At 39.5% G+C, this 12,923-nt stretch overlaps 1 long non-coding RNA gene across 1 annotated transcript in view; it reads right to left on the bottom strand.

The window, feature by feature from the left end:
- Positions 1 to 12,923, bottom strand: part of LOC105858189 (uncharacterized) — a 34,453-nt gene that overhangs the window by 16,008 nt on the left and 5,522 nt on the right. The window contains exons 2-3 of the long non-coding RNA XR_012921658.1: positions 1,335 to 1,452; positions 287 to 410 (exon numbers count right to left, since the gene is read on the bottom strand). This is a non-coding gene — a long non-coding RNA (uncharacterized LOC105858189). The remainder of the gene's footprint in view (positions 1 to 286; positions 411 to 1,334; positions 1,453 to 12,923) is intronic.

Raw genomic sequence — 12,923 nt, 5'->3', positions numbered from 1 at the left:
GAGAAATATTTTGCTAAGTCCAAGTTACTAAAGTTTTTTCCTATGTTTTCTTTCAGAAACTTTGTGGTTTTAACTTTACATTTAGGTCATGGATTTTTGTTAAGTTAATTTTTGTAGATAGGCTAAGGAAAGGGTAAAGGTTCTATTTTTCTTTTTTTTTTTCTTTTTCTTCCTTCCTTCTTCCCTCAGTCTGTCTGTCTCTGTCTCTGTCTCTGTCTCTCTCTCTCTTTCTCTTTCTTTGTAAATGACAGCCAATTGTTCCTGTGCTGTAAGTTGGAAAGAGTACCTTTTTTTCCAATAACCGCCTTGGCATCCTGGTCAACAATGAGCTGGTGACATGTGCAGACTGTTGGCATTGCTGGTGTTGTTGCAGCTCCCCATGCTGTCACTGGCTCCTTTGTCTGTGATCACTAACAAAACATAAATAATTTTTTACTCTTTTCTCTTCCTTTTTTTCTCTCCATCTTTCTGTCATATTTAGCAAACTGTCACTTAATATTATGCAAAATAAGGACATTTTGTATGAAAAGAGTCACCAAATATCTCATTCAAAATATGTTCCTGAAAGCTATTTCAGAGGTATACTAAAGACATACATCAAACTGTATCCTAGAAAGTGGTAGAAAATAATGAACCAGGTTGAGGAGGAAAACCAATTAAACCTAAAGTGGAATTAAATCTTTTTGTTCTTTTTTATCTATACATGATATCTGATATGTTTCTGTGTGTGTTCATACATTGAAATTTGCAAAAGTTAAATATGGATAAAGTAAGCTTACTATCAGTGAGTACAAATAATTATTCAAAAAATGTACATTGCAGAAAAAATATTAATAATGTACAGAAATGAAATTTGAGGTATTACAAGAAAACATAGGAGACAGTAGTAATGCATCAGTTTCTAAGGAAATATTGATTAATTCCTAATAGCATTTATAGAAAATGTTTCAAAAATATAAGTGTAATCACCAGGGAATAGTAAAAGTATGCTTAACTTCCTAAACTTTAGACAGCAAGAAAGCCCTCTCTCAGTCCACTAAGAGACTGAAAAGCAAGAAATAAAGGAAAGGGCAAAAAAATACTAAACAAATACCAAATATATGATCAAATAGATCAGTTTCCAAAACAAATATGAATGACTTGAATTCAATTATTAAAAAAGAGTGTTTTTTTATGCCAGGCATGGTGGCTCATGCCTATAATCCCAGCACTTTGGGAGGCTGATTTGGGAGGATTTCTTGAGGCCAAGAGTTCAAAACTAGCCCAGGCAACATCATAGCAAGACCTAATTTCTACAAAAAATAAATACAAACTAGTCAAGTGTGGTGGCACACCCCTGTAGTCCCAGCTCTTCAGGAGGCTGAGGCAGAAGGATCACTTGAGTCCAGCAGTCCAGTGAGCTGTTATTGTACCACTGCACTACAGCCTGGGCAACAGAGAAAGACATCATCACTAAAAAAAGAAGAGAGATTTTACATTATACATATTATATATATATTATATAATTATTGCTAGATGCATAGATTATTATATATAATATATTATTATTGCATCAAATAATCAAGTTATCAAATAATCAAATCAAATTAATTAAATGATCCAGAAAGTTTAGAATGAACAGAAGGATATTTCAGGCAAATAAAAGAAAAGCAGAGATCACAATTAAAAAAAATGGAAATATATGCTAATCACTAAAAAAATATACACTAAGACATTTTATGTACCTGAAAATATAACATAAAACCATATAATATAAAGAGTTAGAAACAAAAATAAATTGAGAAATCCACCATCTTAAGAAGAGATTTAAAAATACTACTCATATTTTTACAGATCAAATAGATAACAAATAAACAGAGATGAGAATGATATAAATAAATAAAATGCATATTTATGAATTTATTTTAAAGATATAATTTACTACAGTATATAAAATTATAAAAATAGTTAAAATTATATATGCAATTTTTATGTAAAACCCTATTGATGTCCATATTTCTACTCCTTAGCATCTCTTGTCCTTGTGAGTTTTTTCCCACCCTCCCTCATTCCCCTGAACTCCTTTGGTCCTAAATTTGTCTTCCTTATTCATCTTACTGAATTATTTTCTTCCAACAATTTTTTTTTTTATTTTTAAATTTTGTTTAGCAGTTCCTTAAAATTCTTTTCTAAGTGTTTTTCAGGATTATCAAATGTTGCCTAATTCAGTATAGTGTAAAATACATATCACTTTAGGGACATGAGGAGTAAAATCCTGAAATTGGTTAGTGAGGGGACTTCCGGATAGGAATTTGTTTCTCGTGATCAGAATCTCATTGCATAGCTTACTGCCTATTTATGGATTACTGCCTATTCTCACTGCTGCATACTACTGGCTCGGATCACTGACCAGTGTGATTGAGCACACATTCACACACTTTCCTGGAGGTGAAATAGCAGCCAGAATAGCAGAGTTTTTCTCCCTCATTATCCTTCCCGAAATATGCAAACCCCAGGCCTAACTGCCCAGTAAAGACATTTAGTAATGTTAACTAAGACACAGTTTGGATGTTTGACCCCTCCAAATCTCATGTTAAAATTTGATCTCTAATGTTGGAGGTGGGGCCTTAATGGGAGGTGTTTTGGTCACAGGGCAGAACCCTCATGAAAGGCTTGGTGCTTTCCTTGAGGTCAAGAGAAAGTTCTCCCTCTCTTCGTTCCCTTGAGAACTGATTGTTAAAAAGAGCCTGACACCACCCCTGGCCCCTCATGCTCTTGCTTCCTTTCTCCCCATGCAGTGGCTGTCCCCTCTGCCTTCCATCATGAGTGCAAGCTTCCCGGGCCCTCACCGGAAGCAGATGCTGGTGTGGTGCCACGTGTCTTGTACAGCCTGCAGAACTGGGAACCAACTAAACCTCTTTTCCTTATAAACCATCCAGTGTGCGATATTCCTTTATAGAAACACAAAATGGACTAAGAAACAGAGGAAAAGAGATTCTAAAATAACAATCTGACAGTTTGTCTTATTGACCCACAGGGTCTGAAGTACTTCTTTTCCTAGACTCACAACTATTCTGCCTCCTGCCTCTGTATTCCAGGCTCCATCAAGAGTGGTACTAGCTGGATCTGAATGACTGATTGAGCCTATATGGAATGCCAAGGAGATGAAACAAAATTCTGGGGCATAAGGTGGTTAAAAGAATGACAGGGCTGGAGGAATGTTGGGCAAATGAGAAAGATGTCCAAAAGGAAGGGTTCTCTCTACCAGTAGTGAGGCTAGCCAGAGGCAAGGCCCCCCCAAACATGATCAAAACACCCTTGGAAGACGGCTGAGACAAGTTGAAAAGAGTGGACAAGTGGCCCATGAATACCCACCTGCCTGTGGGAAGATTAGAACTCAAAGTAAAGAACAGTTTATTTCCTTACTTTGTACCCTGGGTTTCTTCTTGACTATAACAGTAAGGTTCTTATGGACTACTCTAGCCTTCTTTCTTCTAGAGTATAGACACATAACTTAGACAAACAAACCCTATACTCATATAACATCATATATCATGTCCGAACCATTCAACTGTACTTTATTCATGTTGTGGCTCTGAAAGCACATCCATGAACTGGAGTCTTGCTATGTCTGTTTTCATTCATTCAGGTGATTATCAGAATGGGGAGGGCCTGCATTAAACTTTAGTCCTATCAATCACTAGATTGGATAGCCTTAGGTAAGTTTAGTCTCTCTTTTCTTGTTTTAATTTTCCCATCAATAGAATGAAGATATTAATATAAGTCTTAGCATCTGCTAGAGTTCACGTCTTGCATCAAATCTACCCAAGACTCACATTAAGTTTATTCCATTCTGTAACTTAGATCTTCAAGGTGGTGACCATTCATAATTTTTAAAGAAAATATTTACAAGATATGAATTAGAAGGACCAGCTACATTCTTTCCTGCTGTAGTTACTTTCAAGGCTACAAGTCATAGTCATCATTTCTTTTACCACCCATTGTAGATTCTTTACCTTGGCCAACACCTCTTCTAGTCTAGGTTGCTTGCCTTTTGGGTAACCTAGGTCTTCATGCTTGAGGGGTATAACTTCCTTACTTCATGCTTCTGTCAGATTGCTATAATGCCTTCCCTGAGCATCACCAGACATGGAAGAAATAAGTGGTCCCTAGGTGAACTCTGTGAATTCCAAAAACACTATGCATTATCCCAATTATGTAGCAATGAATCATGTCAAACAGGGTCCATAATCCTTGCTGGTATAATGAATTCCTTCTTTGTTTGCTGGTCTATTGGTATGCTCATCTAAAATGACCAAGCTGAAGTCACAGCTTTAGGTTTAATGGAACTTATGTGCTATGGTCCAATAGAAGTAACTGCATTTCCTCAGAAACCAGGACCTTGAGTCCAGAGAACCTTAAAGTAGCAGGGACAGGAAGCACAAAGTCCCCCAGTGGGTCACTGGAATGATGGTGAGGTGGGCTACTCCTGTAGCCTTGTTTCCTGGATTTTTTTTTTTTTTTGTATTGGGAATTCTGAGTCATATAATGGTTGTCAGTTCAAAAATATACTGCATCTTGAAGAGCAATGCCCCTGACCCCCTGAGGGTGTTATTCCTATGTTGTGGCTTTGGTTTGCCTTTAAGAGGCCCTTCTAACATTATATAAGGTTGTCAGCTTATAATGTGTGTGTTAGGACCAGTGACATGTGCCCTGTGGCACACCTGCTTCATCCAAGGTGGTGTTATGTGAGATTTCATGGCAATAAATCAGAAATTCTGAGCCTTCAGATAGTAATGATGGCCAAAGGGCTTTGGAAAAGGATAGAAGAAAACATACCAAAATATGTATCAATCTCAGTAAACCCAAATCACTGTCCCTTCCAGGCTGAAAGAAGTCTGATTTACTCAACTTGCCATCCCCAAGTGGCTATTTGGTGTCATGAGGTATAGTGCCACATTGAGAGTTCACTATCAGTCTTTTCTACTGATATGTTGACATTCAGCACTGGTAGTGACCATGCCAGCCTTATCAAGAGGGAGCACGTGCATAACCTTTATCCCCTGCACCTTGGCTACTCCATTTAAATGCTGATTTTTCAGGCACTGTGCTGACGTGAATAAGGCCTTTTGCTAAATGAGCGATCATCATATTCTTCTACGGGTTTAGTGCCTCCTTTGCAGTGTGTGTAAATATTGATACAAGATATAAAGATCTGCACATTTTGTTCCTATTCCAATAAATCTTTCCACCTATTTTAAATCGCTCAATCTTGCACTTTCCAAGTGATTAATCAATTTACCAAACCATTTTTTTATGCCTGGAAGTCTACATATGTCTTTACTTCAGACCACTTCCCCTCCACACCCGCCTGATGGCCAGGCTTACCATCAGGGCCACAGTGAGTGGGGCTGTAATGTAGATAAGTATATCTCTGCATTTTACCAACATCACAACCTGAACCCGTCACATTCAACAGCTGGTCATGGGGAACTCTGCACAAAGCCATAGTTATGAACTGTGGGATTGACATCATTGCAATAGAAAAAGGTGATGTGAAGAGGAAATCTGGGCTATCTCTAAGTTTCTTATTCCTTCTGGCCTTCTTTGGCCTGGTGTTGAATGTATCATTTCCATCTCATGAATTACCCTTCAATTTTATTACTTGGTGATTCTGACAAAATACAAATGATGATGGGCATCTCCTTCATATAGTCCCTTGATGTTCCAAAGTCAAATGTTAAGCTTCTATGTTAATGTCAAATGTTAGGCCCCAGTAGCATGCTAGGAGCTATTTTTCAAATAATGAGTAGTTTTCTGTTGCAGATGGCATGTTCTTGCTCCAAAACTGTAGGGTGGCTACTCTGTGACTCTTCTCTTAGGGCTTGCAGAAACCATATATGGCATCCTCATCTATCACAGGAACATCCAGCATCATGGGGTCTGCCCTAACAGATGGCCCAAACAGCAGTGGTGCTTGTAATGCAGGCTGAATCTGTCGAAGAGCCTCACTCAAAGCTGGAAGCTTCCATATTACTCAATAAGTGGGTTCACGTCATCTTCCATAATTCATCTCACTTTTGCAGGGACCAGGCTGGCAGGTTAATTGGGGTACATAATGGGTACTTACATTTTTACATTTTTGAGAGTGGCAATACTCCATGCTGTTCTACATGGGATGGTGTCTTGCTTCTGATTTATTATGTTGGTTCAGCAAGTTTAGGGGCTTCTACTTAGCCATTCTTCCCCTTCTGGCTCTTATTCCACAGGCCAAGGAACCAACATGAGGGTACTACGAGCTACCAAGTGTATCATTCCGATTACACACTCGGGGGCCAGGAATATGACATATTGGTCCCACTGTGAGACAAATTTGATCAAGACACTATTTATCACTGGCCTCTACATTCTTACTGCGAAGCCATGATGGTACTTTTTTTCCTGTATTAAAGTCAGCTCAGACCCTACATTCAATCAGCCCCAAGTTGTGAATATTTTCTTTTCCCCAGTCATTCACACTACCTGAGGAAATGGTCATAGTTCCCTTAGGAAAAGGACTGAGGGAATGACTATTGTAAACGTTTCATAGGTATTTTAGCACCTTTTTAAAGGGGACCCAGTCTTTTCTTAAATCTATGGGCTCCAGGTCTAAAAATAGTTTCAGGTCTGAAAACTGGGCAATAGATCATGACTTTCCTTTACTTGCCTGACAGGCTTCTGCTCCTGCACTCTTGGTCATTGTTTGTCATAGATATAAAGCTGTGCTCTTGTTGGTATCCCATCTATCTTGACCATAGGGTCAGCTATTATCATGGGTTCCTGCAGGCTAGGGCTCCTGACATGCTGCTCCTGACAGAGTTGTGTTTGTCTTGACTCTGGCAGTCTGGTGCTGCCACCTGGCCTTGACTGCTCTGGAATCCTGTCATCTTCAGGCCAAGAAGATGTTCCATAAGGGTGTATTTTACTCTCCTGCCTGCAGAGAACAGCCACCGCTGAGCTTCTCAACAATGCTGGTTCTTCTTTGCTAGAACATTGCTATGGCTAGAGTGAAGGGAGGTTCCTCTGAGAGCTTCAGAGAAACATAGTCAGTTATTCTCAGGTGTTAAATAATAAATCCATTCTTAAATGACTAGTTCTTGAGACTTTCCTCAGCACTCATTCACGGAGTTCCATGTGATCCAGCCGTCACTTTTTCCAGCTTCAAGGAGCTATAATTAGTGCCCTATTAGAAATGACTGCGGCTGTCCTTGCTAGGACATTAAACCTTAAAGCTCAGGATGTCTTCATCCACTCATAGCATGCTCTTTTGACTCATACTGACATACATTAGCCAGGTCTTGAAGTATTTTTGATGAATAATCCATTTTCTCCAAAGCAGGAATTATACTTTCCTGGTTCGACCATGCTGAAACTGAGTCTAGTTTGTGGTCTGGAAACAGTGAGGGGAATTGGGGCAGATCTTGCGGAGGGCTAGTATCTCTCTACAAGGCATATACCTCACATGAGGTTTTAAAATGATCTCCAAGCAAGGAGAGGATGTTATGATATAGCAGTAGGAGGGAGAAACTTTTGCAGGCTTGGGAGGTTTCGGGTAAATCTGGGATTCTATGTCTCAAGGATAGCCATCCACATGTTTTCAACCCATATGGCAGGGGCTCGCTCCTCCTTTATCCAGTCTCCAACATTACCCTAAAAGACTTGCCAAGGCTTTAGTACAGCCATCTTGTAAATGTGCCTGTCTCAAAATCAGTTTCTGGGACTGAACTTTAAAGTAGTTCTGCCCTCTGGCGTCAGGAAATGAGGCTCTCTTTAGACGTTCCCATGGAGGCCTCTAGCTCTTACACATCCACCTGAGTTGACGTAACTGTGAACTCTTCTGAGACTGTGCATAAACTGCACAGATACTAACCAGCTTCACAGTCTTCATAATTATCATTGCCCCTATCTTGCTGAAATGCAGAAAACACTACACAAGCCAATGCATTGCCCCCACTCAATACAGTCTAACCACAGAGTCTCATTCTTGCATTCCTGAGGATATTGCCAGTCCCCTCCCACCCCACTAGACTAGTATATGATCCAATTACAGAATCCCATCTCCAGAGTCTGCAACCTAGGACCATTTTTGATACCAATTATCTTAGTTTGGGTTCCTCCAAAAGCCAGCTCTGAGGCAAAGATTCAATTGTAAGTAATATATTGGGGACATGATCCATGAAATACTGCTAGAGAAGAGGGGAGGTAAGAAAAAGGAAGTAAAATCAGCCAATAAAATGTGTTATCAAGCAGGTTACCACTGTAGATAACTGGGGCTTAATCTGCTGGGAGCCCGAGCAGAACTCTTGGCCTCAGAGTCATCCCATGTAAGGAGTAGGGGAGCCGGGTCTCTGTACACCAAATCCTGTGACTGCTCGGTTGAGGCTTCCTCTGGAAGACTTAACTCTCTGGCCCTTCAGTGCGTGGAGGCAGAACAGGCCCAAGCATCCAGAAAATGTCTTAGCCAAAGAGATAAATACACTAAAGTTGGAAGGCAACCAACTTACAATACAAAGGCAGATCTCAGGGCCTGTCGCTGGGGCCCAAGACTGTCTGCTACCACCCACCTGCATTATAGTGCAGCAAGATTAAAATAAATTGACAAATATCAAGTATTTATAATAGTATTTGACACACAATAAATGCTTAACATATGGCTGTTTATGATTATTATCATCATTATTATTTGGCATGTCATTCTGACAGCTATTTGAAGTGTACTTTGATGTGAGTGCATACGTGAAGTCAAAAAGGTCATATGGAAGAAAAGTCAAACATCTCATTATTGAAATTTTTTAGTGAAGGAAATGATAGAGTAAAAATTTTTCATAATTTATTCTCAGACAAAACTTTGACATGTAGTTATTTATATTATCCCTCTGGGAAGACATGAATTTCTTATAAAATGTTTAAGCAATTTTCTGAGGGACTTAGAAAAGATCAAGAGCTTTAGGTATGCAGCTGTCTTCCAGGTAACTGCTAATTGGGAGTATAATGACCCCGAGCTAGACATTTTGTTAAACTTATATCTACTCTTATTCATTCTCTTTTCCTCTGAAATGTCCCTACCAAGAAAGATTCTATGATTTGGCTTATTCAGAAATTCATTCCTCATGGAAAGGCCGAAATGAAACACTGTCATGCATTCATCACTCATTTCTTTAAAAAGGGTTTTGTTTTTGATTTTTTAATACTGATGGTATTAAATGATAGAAGGCCAATATGAAACACTTCTTTCTTCCTTGCCTAACTTCTGAACAACTGAGAAACATACCTTTATCATATCTGAAGCTAACAGAAGAGTAGGTTTTAAGGCTGCTGCTCCAGCCAGCTTCCCCCATGCCCCTGAACTGAATTTACTCCAGTCTCCAAAGTAAACTGTCTGAGCTCTTTCACTTCTCCTCCTCAATCCCCTAAAACAATTTAAACTGACTGAGTTACCCGAATGACAAAAAGCAGATGAGATTGCAAACTACCCACAGGCAAGAAAAGTTCCTGTGGAACAAAGGGCAGCCGAGAATGCATCTTCTTGCCAGTAGCCACAGGAAGAGAGACAGAAACAGAAAGACAGTGAGAGAGAAAAAGAGAGAGGGAGGAGAGAGAGAAGCAGAAATAGAGAAAGACAGAGACAGAGAGAAAGAAGAGAGAGAGACAGGAACAGAAACAGATAGAGAAAGAGAGAGAAAGGAGGGAGGGAGACAGAGATAGAGATAGAGGGGAAGAGAAAAGAGAGAGGGAGGGGTAGAGAGAGAGAGAGAGAAAGAGAGAGAGAGAGAGAGAGAAAGAGAGAAAAAAATTGATGTAAAGGAGCCCCAAACTTCCAATCAGATAAATTCTCTTCTTTCTCTGGGCAGCAGTAAGAGAAAGGCAGAGAAAAGCAGCCACCAATGGTGAAGAATCCTAGAATTGAATAAGCGTGGGGAAGTGGGGAGAAGTGAGAAAGAACTCCCCACTGCGGAATGAAAAATCCAAACTCTGAAATTTGTCAATGAAAAAAGCTAAACTCTGTAAAATAATTTTAAAGAGATTTATTCTGAGCCAAATTTGAGGACCAGTACCCGGAGCCACTGCCAAGAGGCTTCAAGCAGTGGACTTGATGCGACTGGGTTACAGTTTGGTTTTCATACATTTCAGGGAGACAGGGGTTACAGGTAAAGTTATAAATCAATACATGGGAGGCATATATGGGTTTGGCCTAAAAAGGTGGGCCATCTCAAAGCTTAGGTGAGTTTAAACATTCTCTGGCTTGTAAGCTGTTAAAGACATGAAGCTTTGTCTAAAGGCTTGGAATGTTTCAACATAAGGAGCTGTTATCAGAGATAAGCCACCAGACATAGATTTGTTGTGTAAATTAAAGACCTACAGGTTTTTCTTGCATCCCTTTAGGCCTGTTAATGGTTACAAAGGATGTCCCCAAGAAGAGAGGGGGCATGATGAGGCCTGTCTGACCTCCCTCCTCCTGGCAGACAATTTAGTTTTAGGATATTCCTTTGGCTACTAGGGGATCCATTTAGTCAGCCGGTGGGGGGGAGTGAGCCTTAAATTTTTATTTTAGTTCACACCGCTAATATAAGGGTAAACTTATTTTTCTTTAAAGAAACACCTTCAAATATTAACTGGTTTTGAAAATCAATAGTTCATAATAAACCACAGTATAGTGGCTCACTGGATATTATTATTTTGAAGGATTTAATGCATGCCACTTTTCTGTGACAATAAACCAGAATCACCCGCTGAGCGCTGTGTGTTCTGAGAGCAAGTCGGCTCTGCTGGAACTCACGGAACACTTCCAGGGTGCCGCGGTGTGACTTAGCAAAGGCACCTTTGGTGTCTTGCAGAAGCACTGGGAGAAACTGGCTTTAATAAGAACTTATCATCAAATAGGAAATAAAGACTATGCCATTAATTGGGTCACAATAATATTCCTAGCATACATCATGCATGATGGAATATTTTCTACCTGCTGAGCTCGTCCCTTTTTGTAGGGTTTGGTGGTTTGGCCAGACAGCTGATTTTCTAAGACACATCTGGCTATGTCGTTAACAGTGATTCCTGAATGTTTTGGCTATTGCCAAAGTGGTCTGCTGGTTTAAAAAAAAAAGTCAGAGTACCATTTTGGGAAATATTACTCTTGCAGACCGTTGTTTATAGTCCAACTCTGTTATCCAGACAAAACTATTTTTTAACATCGTATATAAAATCCTTTAAGAAAAAATGCAGTGAAGAGTTTATGCCTTTATTTATCTTTAAGGTTAGTCATTGCAAGGTCCATTACCTGTTTTGAGAGCATTGTCTCATTTGTTTTCTTCCATATTTACAAAAAACTGATTAGAGGTATCAAAATGCTTTTAAGTGTAGCGGTTCTTCCATCAGATTTCCATTTTGAAAAAATAAAACATCCACTAAGAGCCTCTCTCTTAAAACTCTTAATAGAAATAAGGATCTAAGTAGAAACGTTAGTTTATTTCATCTCCCCCTTCTTCATTTTATCCTTTTGCTGAGCTTGGATTTTGGGGAGTGTTCAAGTTAGAGAAAGTATTTTCAGTACGTGACTCATCTCCAGGTAGCTGATAGAAAATGTTGAAACACTGCACTTTTATTTCCACTCTAAATATATAACCCCCTTACTGGTGACAATTTTATTGTGCTCAAAGTGTTTAATAAACAACTCCATACTGATCTTTCACAAACTTAAAAGCCAATATTTTTCATATCGCCTATATGCCAGGCACTCTTATACACACTTATGTATTTTAATTAATTTCATCTTGCCAAAGATGTCATGAAATAGGTTCAGTTTTTATCTTCATTTCACAGATGTAGAACTGAGGCACAAAGAGGTTATGTAACTGCCCACGTGAGGGAGAGCTGGAGGGACGCCAGGCAGTTGCGCGTCAGACTCTGCGTTCCTCCCTGTGGCTTTAGACGCCTCTGTGTGAACTTTCCTTGTTCACATTTGAGAGGAAGCAAGATAAACACCCTGAAAGAATAGGGAAGGAAGAAATATTTCCTCCTACCCTACATTTTCCATTCTGTTTTAGGATTAGCATGAAGGTCAGGTGACCAATATGTGGTAAGCAGCCTCTCAATGTTTCCTCTCATTTTCTAAGGGGACACAAAGAATGCCAGGACTTTTAATGGATGCAACTGCAACTTAAAGAGCTATGTGTGACAAATTGTCTATCTAAGAAAATAAGCAAATAAACAAATAAACCCCAAACACTTTGGTTTTAGTTCAAGCAATGCTACTTCTTTTCTTTCTTTCTTTCTTTCTTTCTTTCTTTCTTTCTTTCTTTCTTTCTTTCTTTCTTTCTTTCTTTCTTTCTTTCTTTCTTTCTTTCTTTTCTTCTTTCTTTCTCTCTCTCTCTCTCTTTCTTTCTTTCTTTCATTTCAGCATATTACAGGGGTACAAATTTTTAGGTTACATAGATTGCCTTTGCCCCACCTGACTCAGAGCTTTAAGTGTGTCCATCCCCCAGATGGTTCACACCACACCTGTTGGGTGTAGATATACCCATCCCCTTCTCCCCCTTGCCACGTGCCCGACTGATGAATATTACTACTATATGTGCACTTAAGAGTTGATCAATTAATTTGTGGTGCTTGCTTTTCCATTCTCATGATACTTCACTTAGTATAATGGGCTCCAGCTCTATCCAGGAAAATACGAGAGATGCTAGATCGCCATTGTTTTTTGTGGCCGAGTAGAACTCCATGGTATACACATACCACACTTTCTTTTCTTTTCTTTCTTTTTTTTTTTGAGACAGAGTCTCGCTTTGTTGCTCAGGCTAGAGTGAGTGCCGTGGCATCAGCCTAGCTCACAGCAACCTCAAACTCCTGGGCTCAAGCAATCCTTCTGCCTCAGCCTCCCGAGTAGCTGGGACTACAGGCATGCGCCACCATGC

Source organism: Microcebus murinus, chromosome 11 (assembly GCF_040939455.1).
Source record: "Microcebus murinus isolate Inina chromosome 11, M.murinus_Inina_mat1.0, whole genome shotgun sequence".
Taxonomy (NCBI): Eukaryota; Metazoa; Chordata; class Mammalia; order Primates; family Cheirogaleidae; genus Microcebus; species Microcebus murinus.
The sequence above is the reverse complement of the archived record's forward strand: the minus strand, read 5'-3'. Positions and strand labels throughout refer to the sequence as shown.